Below are 14,199 nucleotides of genomic sequence, written 5' to 3'. Positions count from 1 at the left end.
TGTATAACCAGTTCCTTGAAATGAAAGTAAAGGGTGACGTTTAAACTTAAAGTGGAGAAACGCTAACCTAAGTCAGAACTTAGGATAAAAACCGTGGGGTAAGGGGGGTGGGTAGCCCCACTCATAATTGAATTATCTACCTTCTTCTAAGTTTTGTCATTGCTCTTAAATTCATTTGAAGCTTATTTCGTTCAATCGCAGTTTTAAGTTCAGGTTGCTGGATGTTTTCTGTGAAAAATTAATCCCAGGTAAAGTCCTAACAATTTTGAATATATCCAGAGCGGTATATAGATGCAACTATTTAGAGTATCTAATTCATAATACGAAGCTTGTTTACACCTTAGTTGTATCGAGGAGGAAATTTTAGTCACTTTTGCGCGGTTTTCAAAGGACTTTTCAAAACTTAGTCAGGCAGAAAAAGTAACAAAAAGCTGAGATAACAAGACGGTAATAAGTTTTTAAATTTTAAAGGAGAGAGTTGTCAATATTTCTTGTATTTGTTTTGAAGGATAATAAAAACACTGATAAATTTTGGCAGACTGCTATATTTTCTATAATATTTAAGGCCTTTTCCCTTACGCAGTAGTCTTTATGGGTCTTTTCACCCTGTCAGCCCTCTACCACCCCTTTGCATATACACATATAACGGATGTAGAGTATAGTGATTACAGAATAATAAATGTTGACATTTTACAAATAGGGCAATAGGAATCATTTCTAAGAGCAATTTGCGGGACTCTAGGCCATCTCTCTCCAAGCCGTAGCGGGTCATCTCTTCCAGGCGCACAGAAGAGAAGGATGAACCAGAGACAATATTTTAGTCCTATTTTTAGCACCTTTCTCATCTAGGGTTTCCGAAATACCAGAAATTCTGCACTTAACAATTTAAAACATTTTTGTTTTATGAACGGTATCTACTTAAGATTGAAACTTAACTGCAATTTTTTCTATTCGAGCGAATCCTGTTAATAGCTAAATAAACGCACCGGGTCAAGTAATTCGGGATAAAAAGGTATAAGTAAAGAGTGATTCGTTGCCAATAGTAACTGAAACTATAACAAAAGAATTTTTAGTAGTAAAATACTTATCAAAAGTATTGGCTTTTTAGGGTCATTTCAAATATGTGAAAGCCATTAAGTTTAAAGCTATGCTACTAGGAGTTATCAGTCGGCGAATCAGAACAAAGAAGTTGATTCTTTTAATGTAAAAACTAAAATAGTTATTAAATGTATGAGGTATGGGGGGTAAACTTGGGTCTGGAGGTGGCAGTTGCCCCTCCCCCCCTCCTGTTCCATGGCAAATGAAAACACTATTTGTAACCTATAATGGGTAAGACTGAACTTAATGAGACTTATATATTTGAAATCAGCATAGAAATCCAATTCTTTTGATATGTTTATTGCTATCAAAATTCCATTTAGAGATTTGGTTACTATTGAACCGGGTCGCTCTTTACTTACAGTTCCACCAAACTCCCATTTTTAGAGTTTTGGTTACTATTGACCCTTAATCTTAATTACAGTTCGGTACCACGAACTGTTTGAAAAGAATCTAGCCTCTGACCCAATAGCTAAGCTGGGTTGTTCTAACAGATGTCCATCTATTATTCCATATAATTAGCAGATCTATAACTCCAGCTAATCAGTAGCCCTTGGCTCTTGAAACTGCAGTATGACATTACACGACGGGTCTCTGATAGCTGAAGCTAAGTGATTACCTCCGATTCATTATAGGTTTCAGTCTCCTCACAAAAGAACGGACCAGTATGACTTTTGTAAAATAGGCTTTGCTGATATTTGTTTATATTCCAAAGGGGAAAAAATGACCCCAAAGTGTTTTGACAAGCTAAAAGTATTTTTTCAATTTTTTAGAGCTTTTCTCTATAGAATTTCAGTCAGTAAGGTCTAAAACCGAATTTTTTTCCTTTTCTGAGGGGAGACAATTTATCCCTTCGTTGAAAATACTAAAATGCTAAGCTATTTTATTATTTACTATAGCATCACTCAGTCGTGGAGAAGCTCGAATCATAGGCAGCGCGATAACGCTGCCTAAGTAAAGAACGGTGTGGGCACAATATATTATTATTATTTTTTTTCTTTCTTCTCCATACAAGGGCACTTCCCATCGAAGGAGTTGTCGTAGAAACTTCGAAAAGGGCTCATTCGATTTAAAATTGGACTGGCTAGTGCCCTTTTTAATAGTCGAAAGTGATTGGAGGGCATCTAACCCCTCCCACCCCCACGCCCATCAATACCCCAAACACAACCAAAAAAAATTTTGGGATAGCCATTTTGTTCAGCGTAGTTGATTTCCAGATACAAAAAATCTTTTTGAGGAGCACAGTCCCCCACAACCCTCGGGGCAAGGGTTTTAAGTTATGCCCAGGGGGCATCTAAGGTTTTTATAGAAGGCGTTGTCATAAAAACTTCAAAAAAGGCTCATTCGATTGGAAACCCAAAGGGCTAGTGCCCTTTTTAATGGTCGAAAGTGATTGGAGGGCAATTAGCCCCCCCCCCCACGCCCATCATTCCCCCAAACATATCCAATCAAAATTTTGAGATAGTCATTTTGTTCAGCGTGGTTGATTTCTATATAGAAACTATGTTTTTGAGGAGGACATTCCCCTACAACCCTCGGGGCAAGGGTTTTAAGTTATGCCCTGGGGGCATATAAGGTTTTTATAGAAGCCGTTGTCACATAAACTTCAAAAAAGGCTCATTCGATTGGAAATTCAAAGGACTAGTGCCCTTTTTAATAGTCGAAAGAAATTGGAGGGCAACTAGCCCCCCCCCACGCCCATCATTCCCCCAAACACCTCCAATCAAAATTTTGAGATAGCCATTTTGTTTAGCGTAGTCGATTTCTCGATAGAAAATATGTTTTTGAGGAGGAAACTCCTCCACAACCCTCGGGGCAAGGGTATTAAGTTATGCCCTGGGGGCATATAAGGTTTTTATAGAAGGCATTGTCGTATAAACTTTAAAAAAGGTTCATCCAATTGTAAATTCAAAGGGCTAGTGCCCTTTTTGATAGTCGAAGGTGATTGGAGGGCAACTAGCCCCCCCCCCCCCCCACACCCAACGTTCCCCCAAACACATCCAATCAAAATTTTGAGACATCCATTTTGTTCAGGGTAGTTGATTTCCAGATAGAAAATATGTTTTTGAGGAGGACACTCCCCCACAACCCTCGGGGCAAGGGTTTTAAGTTATGCCCTGAGGGCATATAAGAACGATGTTGGCACAATGTATCATTTATTATTTTTGTTCCTTTAGAGCAGGGCACTTAATATCGAAGAATTTGTCGTAGAAACTTCGAAAAGGGCTCATTCAATTGGAAAATGCAGTGGCTTGTGCCATTTTTAATAGTCGAAAGTGATTGGAAGGCAACTAACACCCCTTCCACGCACACTATTTCTGAAACACATCCAATCAAAATTTTGAGATAGCCATTTTGTTCAGCGTAGTTGATTTCTCGATAGAAAATATCTTTCTGAGGAGGAAACTCCCCCACAACCCTCGGGGCAAGGGTTTTAAGTTATGCCCTGGGGACATATAAGGTTTTTATAGAAGGCATTGTCGTAGAAACTTTCAAAAAGGTTCATCCAATTGTAAATTCAAAGGGCTAATGCCCTTTTTAATAGTCGAAGGTGATTGGAGGGCAACTAGCCCACCCCACGCCCATCGTTCCCCCAAACACGTCCAATCAAACTTTTGAGATATCCATTTTGTTCAGGGTAGTTGATTTCCAGATAGAAAATATTTTTTTGAGGAGGACAGTCCTCCACAACCCTCGGGGCAAGGGTTTTAAGTTATACCCTGAGAGCATATAAGAACGATGTTGGCACAATGTATCATTTATTATTTATTTTTTCCTTTAGAGCAGGGCACTTAATATCGAAGAAGTTGTCGTAGAAACTTCAAAAAGGGCTCATTCAATTGGAAAATGCAGTGGCTTGTGCCATTTTTAATAGTCGAAAGTGATTGGAAGGCAACTAACACCCCTTCCACGCACACTATTTCTGAAACACATCCAATCAAAATTTTGAGATAGCCATTTTGTTCAGCGTAGTTGATTTCTCGATAGAAAATATGTTTTTGAGGAGGAAACTCCCCCACAACCCTCGGGGCAAGGGTTTTAAGTTATGCCCTGGGGACATATAAGGTTTTTATAGAAGGCATTGTCGTAGAAACTTTCAAAAAGGTTCATCCAATTGTAAATTCAAAGGGCTAATGCCCTTTTTAATAGTCGAAGGTGATTGGAGGGCAACTAGCCCCCCCCCCACGCCCATCGTTCCCCCAAACACATCCAATCAAACGTTTGAGATATCCATTTTGTTCAGCGCAGTTGATTTCCATACAGAAATTAGATTTTTGAGGAGGAAACTTCCCCACATCCCTCGGGGCAAGGGTTTTAAGTTTTGCCCTGAGGGCATAAGTAAGAACGATGTTGGAAAAATGCATTATTTATTTTTTTTCCTTTAGAGCAGGGCACTTAATATCGAAGAATTTGTCGTAGAAACTTCAAAAAGGGCTCATTCAATTGGAAAATGCAGTGGCTTGTGCCATTTTTAATAGTTGAAAGTGATTGGAAGGCAACTAACACCCCTTCCACGCACACTATTTGTGAAACACATCCAATCAAAATTTTGAGATAGCCATTTCGTTCAGCGTAGTTGATTTTCAGATAGAAATTATGTTTTTGAGGAGGAAACTCTCCCACAGCCTTCAGGGCAAGGGTTGTAAGTTATTCCCTGGGGACATATAAGGTTTTTATAGAAGGCATTGTCGTAGAAACTTCAAAAAAGGCTCATTCGATTGGAAATTCAAAGGACTAGTGCCCTATTTAATATTCGAATGTTATTGGAAGGCAACTAGCCCCCCCCCCCACGCCCATCATTCCCCCAAATACATCCAATCAAAATTTTGAGACAGCCATTTTGTTCAGCGTATTTAATTTCCAGATAGAAATTATATTTTTGAGGAGTACACTCCCCCACAGCCTTCAGGGCAAGGTTTCTAAGTTATGCCCTGGGTGCATATAAGGTTTTTATAGAAGGTGCTGTCGTAGAAACTTCAAAAAAGGCTCATTCGATCGGAAATTCAAAGTGCTAGTGCCTTTTTAATAGTCGAAAGTGATTTGAGGGCAACTAACCCCCCTCTCACGCCCACCTTTTCCCCAAACAAATCCCGAAATTTTTTTGAGATTTCCATTTTATTCAACGTAGTTTTAAGTTCTGTAAATTAGGTCTTTGAGGATGACAACCCCTCACAGCCCTCAGGACAGGGGTTATAAGTTATGCCCTGGGGGCATATAAAGTTTTATAGGATATGTTGTCGTAGAAACTTCAAAACGGGCTCATTCGATTAGAAATTGAAATTGCTAGTGCCCTTTTTAATAGTCGAAAGTAATTTGGAAGCCAACTAACACCCCTTCCACGCCCACCATTTCCCCAAACATATCCAATCAAAATTTTGAGATAGTCATTTTGTTCCACGCAGTTAAAGTTCAGGAAATTATACCTTTGAGCAGGACAATCCCCCTACATCCTTCAGGGCAAGGGTTATAATTTATGCCCTGGGGGTATATAAGTTTTTTTCAAATCTTAGAAACTTGAAAAAGGGCTCATTCGATTGGAAATTGAAAGGTCTAGTGCCCTTTTTAATAGTCGAAAGTTATTTGAGGGCAACTAGCCCCCCTCTATCACCTACCTTTTCCCCAAACACATCCAATCAAAATTTTTAGACAGTCATTTTGTTATGTGTTGTAGATTTCCCGACAGAAATTATGTTTTTGAGGAGGACACTCCCCCACAGCCCTCAGGGCAAGGGTTGTAAGCTATGCCCTGGGGGCATATAAGGTATTTATAGAACGCGTCGTCGTAGAAACTTCAAAAAGGGCTCATTCGATTGGAAATTGAAATGGCTAGTGCCCTTCTTAATAGTCGAAAGGGATTGGAAGGCAACCAACACCCTTTCCACGCCCACCATTTTCCCAATCATATCAAGTTTCTACGACAAAGATTTCAATAAAAACCTTATATGCCCCAAGGGCATAAATGTCAATCAATGTTTAGAGATAGCCATTTTGTTCAACGTAGTTGAAAGTTCTGGAAATTATGTATTTAAGGATGACAAACCCCCCAGAGTCTCCAGGGCAAAGGTTGTAAGTTATGCCCTGGGGGCATGTAAGGTTTTTAATGATAGAGTTGTCGTAAAAACTTCCAAAGGGGCTCATTCAATTATAAATTGAGAGGGCTAGTGCCCTTTTTCATAGTTGAAAATGATTAGAGGGTAATTAACCCCGTCTCACGCCCACCATTCCCCCAAACACACCCAATCAAAATTTTCAGATAGCCATTTTGTTCAACGTAGCTGAAAATTCTGGAAGTTAGGTCTTTGAGGATGACAACCCACTCCTCAACCCCCAGGGCGAGGGTTGTAATTTATCCCCTGGGGGTATATAAGGTTTTATTGAAAGCGTTGTCGTAGTAACTTCAAAAGGGCTCATTTGATTGGGAATTGAAAGGGTTAGTGCCTTTTCCAGTAGTTGAAAGTGATTGGAGAAGGCCTAACGCCCCTCTCACGCCCACCATTTTCCCAGACACATCCAATCAAAATTTTGAGATAGCCATTTTGTTTAACGTAGTTGAAAGTTCTGGAAATTAGGTCTTAGAGGATGACAACTACCCTCACAGCCCTTAGGGTAAGGGTTGTAATTTATTCCCTGGGAGCATATAAGGTGTTTATTCGAAGTGTTGTCGTAGAAACTCAAAAAGGGCTCATTCGATTAGAAATCGAAAGGCTTAGTGCCCTTTTTAATAGTCGAAAGTGATTGGAAGGCTTGACATTTTATAGTAAAGATCGATGTGGGTATAATGTATTATTTTGTTGTTGTTGTTGTTGTTTAGACCAGGGCACTTTGTATCGAAGGAGTTGTTGTAGGAACTTCGAAAAGGGCTCATTCGATTGAAAATGGAAAGGGCTGACGCCCTTTTGAATAGTCAAAGTAATTGGAGGGAAACTAATCCCCTTCCCACGCCCACCCTGCCATTTCACTTTATGTTTAAAAACTAAATGTTGCCATAAGATTAAATCAAAATACGCTGTGTTAATGTTAATTCCCAATAAGGCATCTCAGCAGTATCCCAAGAACGTTGATATTATGTTCAAACTTTCGGGGTTGCTTCTGCTCTTGAAATTTAACCAAATGAAAATAGCGTAAGTGTATCCAAGCTATCAAATAAATTAAACATATTTTTTTGCGAATGGTATCAAGTTTTCCATTTCAGGTCAACTAGTGGAGGTATAAAACTAAATTAAACACTACTATTTGTGTCCAGATTTTTAAGAGAGTGTATGTTGTTAAAAATTGCTGAAAATTTTTCTCCAGCATACAAATATCAGGCCAAACTATAGATTCTTAAAAAAACGAAAAGATTTAAAGTATTATTTTCTTTTTCTCTGAAAAGACTATGTCAATATAAAACGAACAGAAATTAATTAAAAAAAAACTTTTTCCACAAAATAAGTTTTTCAAAGAAAATTATAGAAACAAGAAACAAAAAATAAGCAAAAATAAAATCAAATAATCTACCAAGCCTGAAACTACCACAAATCAGCATCGATAAATAAATGAAAGCCAAAACGAACAGAAATTATAATAAATAACCGAGTCAAACTCAAAACGAGCAGAAATTAAAATAAGTTGGGCTCAAAACCCCTATGCCTTCCCCAAGGCCAGAACATAAATTGCACTTTACTGAAAAAAAAAATACAGATGAATGTGCATTGTCAGTTTAATATACATATACTGACATCTAGTAATCAAAATGTTAATATTATTTTATTTATTAAAGTTATAAAAGTAAAAACATTTACATTTTTTTCATACCAGTGATAATTTCTGGAATTTCTTTAAGCAAATTTTTAACAGAAGTAGGCCCCCTTTACTTATAAGTGTAATAGACTGTAAGCTTTAACCCATTTGAAGAAGAAGAAGATTGCAGTACGTACCAAACGTTTTGGCACCGTGATCAACTGATGTATCTTCTCCAAAAGTGAGGGGTTCCTATAAGCTATCTGCGGAGACTTTAAATACGATTCAGACCAAGGATTTAATTCGTTTCATCCAAGACTGTTATTATAAGACATACCAAATTATCATTAGTGCGGAATTATTAAACAGGCCAATGGAGCTGAAATGAAAAATAGGTACAAAAAATAAATCTCCTAACCCGGCAGTTTCTAGCGTCAATTTATTTGCTCATTCAGGAGAAATTGAATTACCAAACCTCATTTAGTAAGGCCACCCTAATTACCAATTCGAATTACCAAAACTCTTCCTTATTTTAAAACAGATCTATTTGACAAAACTATTGTAGACAATAAAAAGTTGATTTTTCGGGCACGTTTTAATGGTTTGTTACAGAGGGAAAAACAATCTGAATTGACAATTGTAGTTTGGAACTTATTGAGAATGCTCTAAAATATATCAAACCATATTTGCGTACAAATTAGTGTTCTAATTTTATTGAACACTACAGAATTTTCTAAAAGTGTCTATAGTATTTCTGTTTATTTTCTAAAATTTTGTATCAAAGCTAACTTTAAACATACTTACACCAGTACACAGCAACATAATCTTTTTCATTAATAAGTTTGGCCAGCTGTTTTGCATTTACATCTTCAATCACAGCTTCCGCTTCTCTCTTCCTCCCAAAAGTGGGGGCTACAAACAACACTAAAAGACAGAACAGCCAACGGGTATAACCCATATCCATTTATGAAAGCATAGGTTATAAAAGTCTGCACTACAGGAACACAAGAAGACTGTGGAGTACCTCACAAAGTGTGTGCAGGCACTGGAAACTTCCTCGATAATTCGAGTCAAGGATGTTGAAAAAACGCCAGGACACCTTAAAGATCTGACGTGGTATCTTTCCACCGGTTCGTTTTGAAAATAGACCTTGCCAGTTTGCGCTTCACTTGCCAAAATCAACTCATCATAGGTTTACTCGTAAACAGGTCTTAATTGGTTGAGGCGACTTTCAGAAAGATGACTGTACCTGTTCTAATTAAGGGTTATTGCACTACTTTGTTTATATCTTAGAAATGAATTTGGCCCTACCATTTTATACTATATTCCTGGAAAAATAGCTGTTTCGAGATATATGACTTTTAAGCTTTGAAAGAATCAAAAACATGCAGATAAAAAGATTTTTCGCTCCCTAGACCCATCTCAGATCTATTCATACCTGAAAATCGACACTTTTCCTAAGAGTGTTTTGTTGTTCGTTTTCAAATAATGGGTTTTTAGGGCAATATCACATTTTCATCAGTGTTACCACATTGAACTTTGAATTCAATAAAATATATTGTTTTACTCATGTTATCATCTCCAGAAGTTTGGATGATCTTAATTCCTAATCCCTTTTTAAACCCGAAATCACCAGCTTAGATGAAAAGCTTGTACAGAATGCTTTTGAAATTAGATTAAATCAGAAAGAGGATATTTGATTGCTTCACAGACTTTCCAATTAGTTCTGTGATAGCAATAAACGATAGGTTTAACTTGAAGCCATAAGAGTAATGAAGAAATGCGAATACCGAATTATAAGAGAGGCCAAAAGAATTTCGAGCTTCAGATATTAACAGCCACAAGTACGGTCAGGATTATGTTTTGACATGCACAAAACTACACAGGAGGGTATTCTGGCCTACCTCCCACCCCAGAAAGAGAGTTTTTACAGTGGTCATCACTTTTCCCGATTAGTAAGTTTTTGTATCAAACTGTTCGTGGTAACGAACTGTAAGTAAGGAGCGACCCGGCTGAATGGTAACCGAAACTCTAAAAAACGGAATTTTTATACCAATAGATAAATCAAAAGAATCAGATTTTAATTCTGATTTGAAATATATAAGTTTCATCAAGTTTAATTTTATCGATCAAAAGCTACGCGCCTGAGAAAATTTGGCTGATTCTCGAAAAAAGGGGGAAAGACCATTAAAATTTATAGAACCTTAATGAAAATCACACCATCATATTCAGCGTATCAGAAAACCCTACTGTAGAGGTTTCAAGCTCCTATCTGCAAAAAAGTGGAATTTTCCATTTTTTGCCAGAAGAAACATCCCGAATGCGTGTTTTTTTTTTTTTTTTTTTTTTTTTTTTTGTTTTTTTTTTTTTTTTTCCAGGGGTAATCGTATTGACCCAGTGGTCCTAGAATATCGTTGGAGGACTCATTAGAACGGAAATTAAAAGTTCTTGTGCCCTTTTTAAGTGACAAAAAAAAGGGAGGGCAACTAGGCCCCCTCCAACGCTCATTTTTTTCCCATAGTAACCAAATTAAAATTTTGAGATAGCCATTTTGTTCAGCATAGTCGAAAATTTAATAACTATGTCTTTTAGGATGACATAATCCCCCAAAGATCCCGGGGGAAGGGCTGTAATTAATGAACTTTGCCAATTGTTTAAGTATAGTCTTGGTTATTGGGATGTATACAGACATTTTCAGGAAGGATTTTTTTCTGGTGGGGGGGGGGGCTGAAGGAGGGGGTTACTCGGGAGAATCTTTCCGTGGAGGATGTTTCTTTGGGGTAAGGGATATTTCTATGAAGGGGGCACCGGATTTCCAAGCATTATTTAGAAAACGATCAGAAATTAAATTTAAAAAAAACAAGTTTTTTCAACTGAAAGTAAGAAGAAACATTAGAACTTAAAATGAACAAAAATTATTGCGTATATGAGGGGGTTCTCCCCCAAGTCCATACCACGCTCTTTACGCAACAGTTTTTTTTAGTGCTTTAAAAAGAGCTATCTATTCTAATGAAACGGCCTTTGTGATTCATGGGTTTGTGAATTAAACTTTTTTTTAACTTTTAACATAAAGAGCGTGGTATTGACTAAGGGGAGAACCCCCTCATATATGTCAATAAATGTATCAAAAGAATGGGCTTATATTTCTGATTCTAAATATATAAATTTTATTAAGTTTAGTATTACTCGTCAAAGACTAAAAGCCTGAGAAAATTTACCTGATTTTTTAAAAAGAGGAAAACATCCCCCACAAGTGAAAAAATTCTAATGAAAATCACACCGTCAGATTCAGCGTATCGGAAAACCCTATAACATAGGTTTCAAGCTCAAATCTGCAAAAATCTGCAACTTTGTATTTTTTGCCAGAAGAAAAATATACGAATATAGAAGTTCGTTACGCAAGTTAAATTGTAAATTACGTCAGAAGCACATTTAGAGACAGCCATTTAGCAAAAGAAAAGTAAAAATTCTATGCAAATTTTGTTTATTTATTCAATGACGGTGAGCCAAAATAAAAGCTGCATTAACTAAAAAACGATCAGAAATTAAATAAAAAAAAACAAGTTTTTTAAACTGTAAGTATGGAGCGATATTGAAGCTTAAAACAAACTGAATTTATCCCATATATGAAAGGGGCTGTCCCCTCCTCAACCCCTTGCTCTTTATGCTAAAGTGTGACCTTCTTACAACTTTATTTCTTATAACAATAAAAAGCTTTAGCGTAGAGAGCGAGGCGTTGAGGAGGGGACAGCCCCTTTCATATATGAAATAATTTCTGTTCTTTTTAAGTTTTAATGTCGCTCCTTACTTTCAGTTTAAAACACTTGTTTTTTTTATTTGATTTTTCTAAAAGGCTGGCCAGTTAGGCTTTAGATCTTTTAAAAGAGCATAGATAAAACGTAATGGAGACCTTTTTTTTTATATATTAAGATTAATTAATATATGTTAGTTTTTTCGTTATTATAAATTTAACGTTGCATTCATAAGGACTAAAAATAATTTTTAAGGCCGAATTTTTTTTTTACCATATAAAATTTATCTTTCGAGTAATGGTTTACGAGCTTTAACTTTATTTCTCTCTCACACACACTCTTTCATTCTTTCTCTCTCTCTCCGTCTCTCTCACAAACATTATCTCTCTTTTTGTTCCCCATGCCCCATTATACCTTGTGTGTATACAACGATACAAACAAGATCTGACACTAGAGGGGTTTACAAACTCTTTTTAACCAATTCATGTATTTATTATAATAATTAGAGCTAAATTTTTACAATTTCCAAACATTATTTATCGTAAATGTTCTGGCAATTTGTTTACAGTTCTTTCAGATGCAACTAGAAGGAGCAGTGGTGTCAATTCAGAAAGAAATGCGTTTATGGAGGGGGGGAGGGGATTCAATTCTTAAAATTTGTGGAGAGCGATTTTTTCTATCTCACATTGAAAATCCCGAAAATAAGTATTTTGAAAGAAAATACTAAGGAAAGGGTAAAAATCTAACATAGAAAGAGGTCAAAAAATCTATTGGAGGTTCTTGCCCTCCCCTCAATGGACACTCAATGCGAAGGGGTATGATTTCCTTTGCCAACCCTTTTGAAGCTATTACTTTAACTTATTTAGCTTGAACCTTTCTTTTTTTAATTCTTTACCAAATAGGATGGGGTCTGTTAGATCCCACAGATTTTTACTAGATAAAGGGTATTTTAAGCTACAATATTAAGCTTCTTTGTAAACAAGTTTGACTCCCGTCAATCAACTAAGCAAAAAATATAAAAAAGAATGGACGATATAATGAATAGATAGAATAAATACAATAATTTAACAAAGAAAAGTTCTTTCAGGCACTGTAGTCGTCGACGTAAATTAAATAATAAAGTAAAAAAAAAATTAAATCAGCTAAGCTCATTTAAAAGGTCTCCAAGTGCCTTTAGGCTTATGCCGGAATCGCTATTTAAAAAGCTTACTGAATTAGCTAACTCCATTTAAAAGCTTCCGAGCGCTAACCCGGAATTTTACAACAAGTGATTAAGAGCATTGGCGATAAAAGGATTTTTCAGATGACTCGTAGAACTTGCGCGGGAAAAGTTGGGAGATTCCCCTTAAGGATACGAAATCTTCATGCACGCTTAAAACTCTTTCTTCTGCAACGACACCGGACAAAAGGTAGATGGAAATGATATAGAAACAATGCCTTGATCCAGTTGCACATGTATCCTTCAAATGTATATTAATGGGACACATACAAGGTCGTATCCAGAGGGAGGGGGGTAGGTTGTTTGACCCCCCCCCCCAAAAAAAAATGTTTGTCTGACCCGTAAAAAATGGTTATAAATTTTTAAGCGTTTTTTAGGTTTTTTTGTACCCCCCCCACCCCAAAAAAAAACTTGTGCAAAACAACCGCCCCCCCCCAAAAAAAATCCTGGATACGGCCCTGGATACATACTTATGTGCTTAATACGTTCTATTACGCTATACGAGCCAGGGCGTTAAGAGGTCAAACCGATTAAGCTCTTAATCTATTTTGAACTTCCTCAGTTTGGCCTCTTATTTCTGTACACAATATTACTAACAGGTCACTCTTATTTGTAGGTTTTAGGCCTATAAGAAGCTATTTGATGCCAGATTTGTGTGCATGTTTTTTTTTTCTTCAAGTATATTTGAAACAAAACCAAATATATCAAAATCTTAACAAGCGGAAAGGCTATTCTTTGAAGTAAATTTTTTGCTAAGTGAAAAAAAGCAATAAGAAGATATTTCCATCCTCCGCTATTTTCAAAGTCTTCCTATAAACTTCAAGTTGTTTTAACTCAAAATTAATGTTTACAAAACATGAATATTAAAGTTGAATACATTTAGCTTTGTTAGAAAAATAGGTACTGGTGCATTATGCGGGCACCTAGAAGAAGTCAAGTTTGGTTAATGCTGATGAAATAAAATGGATATGGATGAATATATAATAGCTTAGAAACAAACTTGGGCTAGCATATATTAAATATGTAACCTAACCTAGGTACCTTTCTCCCCCTAAACCCCAAAAAACAATCGTTTAAATATTGTAACTGATTGAAAAACAACGCTTTGCAATCATTTATCTATAACGGTCTCTGGCAAATAGCCCATTTGACGGGTTTCGTGACTGCTTTCCTTGATACAGCATAAGGCACCAGTACCAAAAAATAAGTTAATAATTATAAATTATTGCTTGGGGGATTATCCCTATTTCTACATTTCTCTCTGCGAATCTTTTTTTATACTTAATAATGTAAATTATGAATAAAATGGAAAGTAGCGAGGATAGTTAGATTTTACCAGACTGGTATTTGTTTTAATTATACTTAGACTGATAAAATTCGTGCGTAAAAAATTAGAATTCTAAATTTTAT

This window comes from Artemia sp. Qi Xiang Cuo, chromosome 20 (assembly GCF_049724085.1).
Source record: "Artemia sp. Qi Xiang Cuo chromosome 20, ASM4972408v1, whole genome shotgun sequence".
Lineage (NCBI taxonomy): Eukaryota > Metazoa > Arthropoda > Branchiopoda > Anostraca > Artemiidae > Artemia > Artemia sp. Qi Xiang Cuo.
This window is presented reverse-complemented; position numbering follows the sequence as displayed.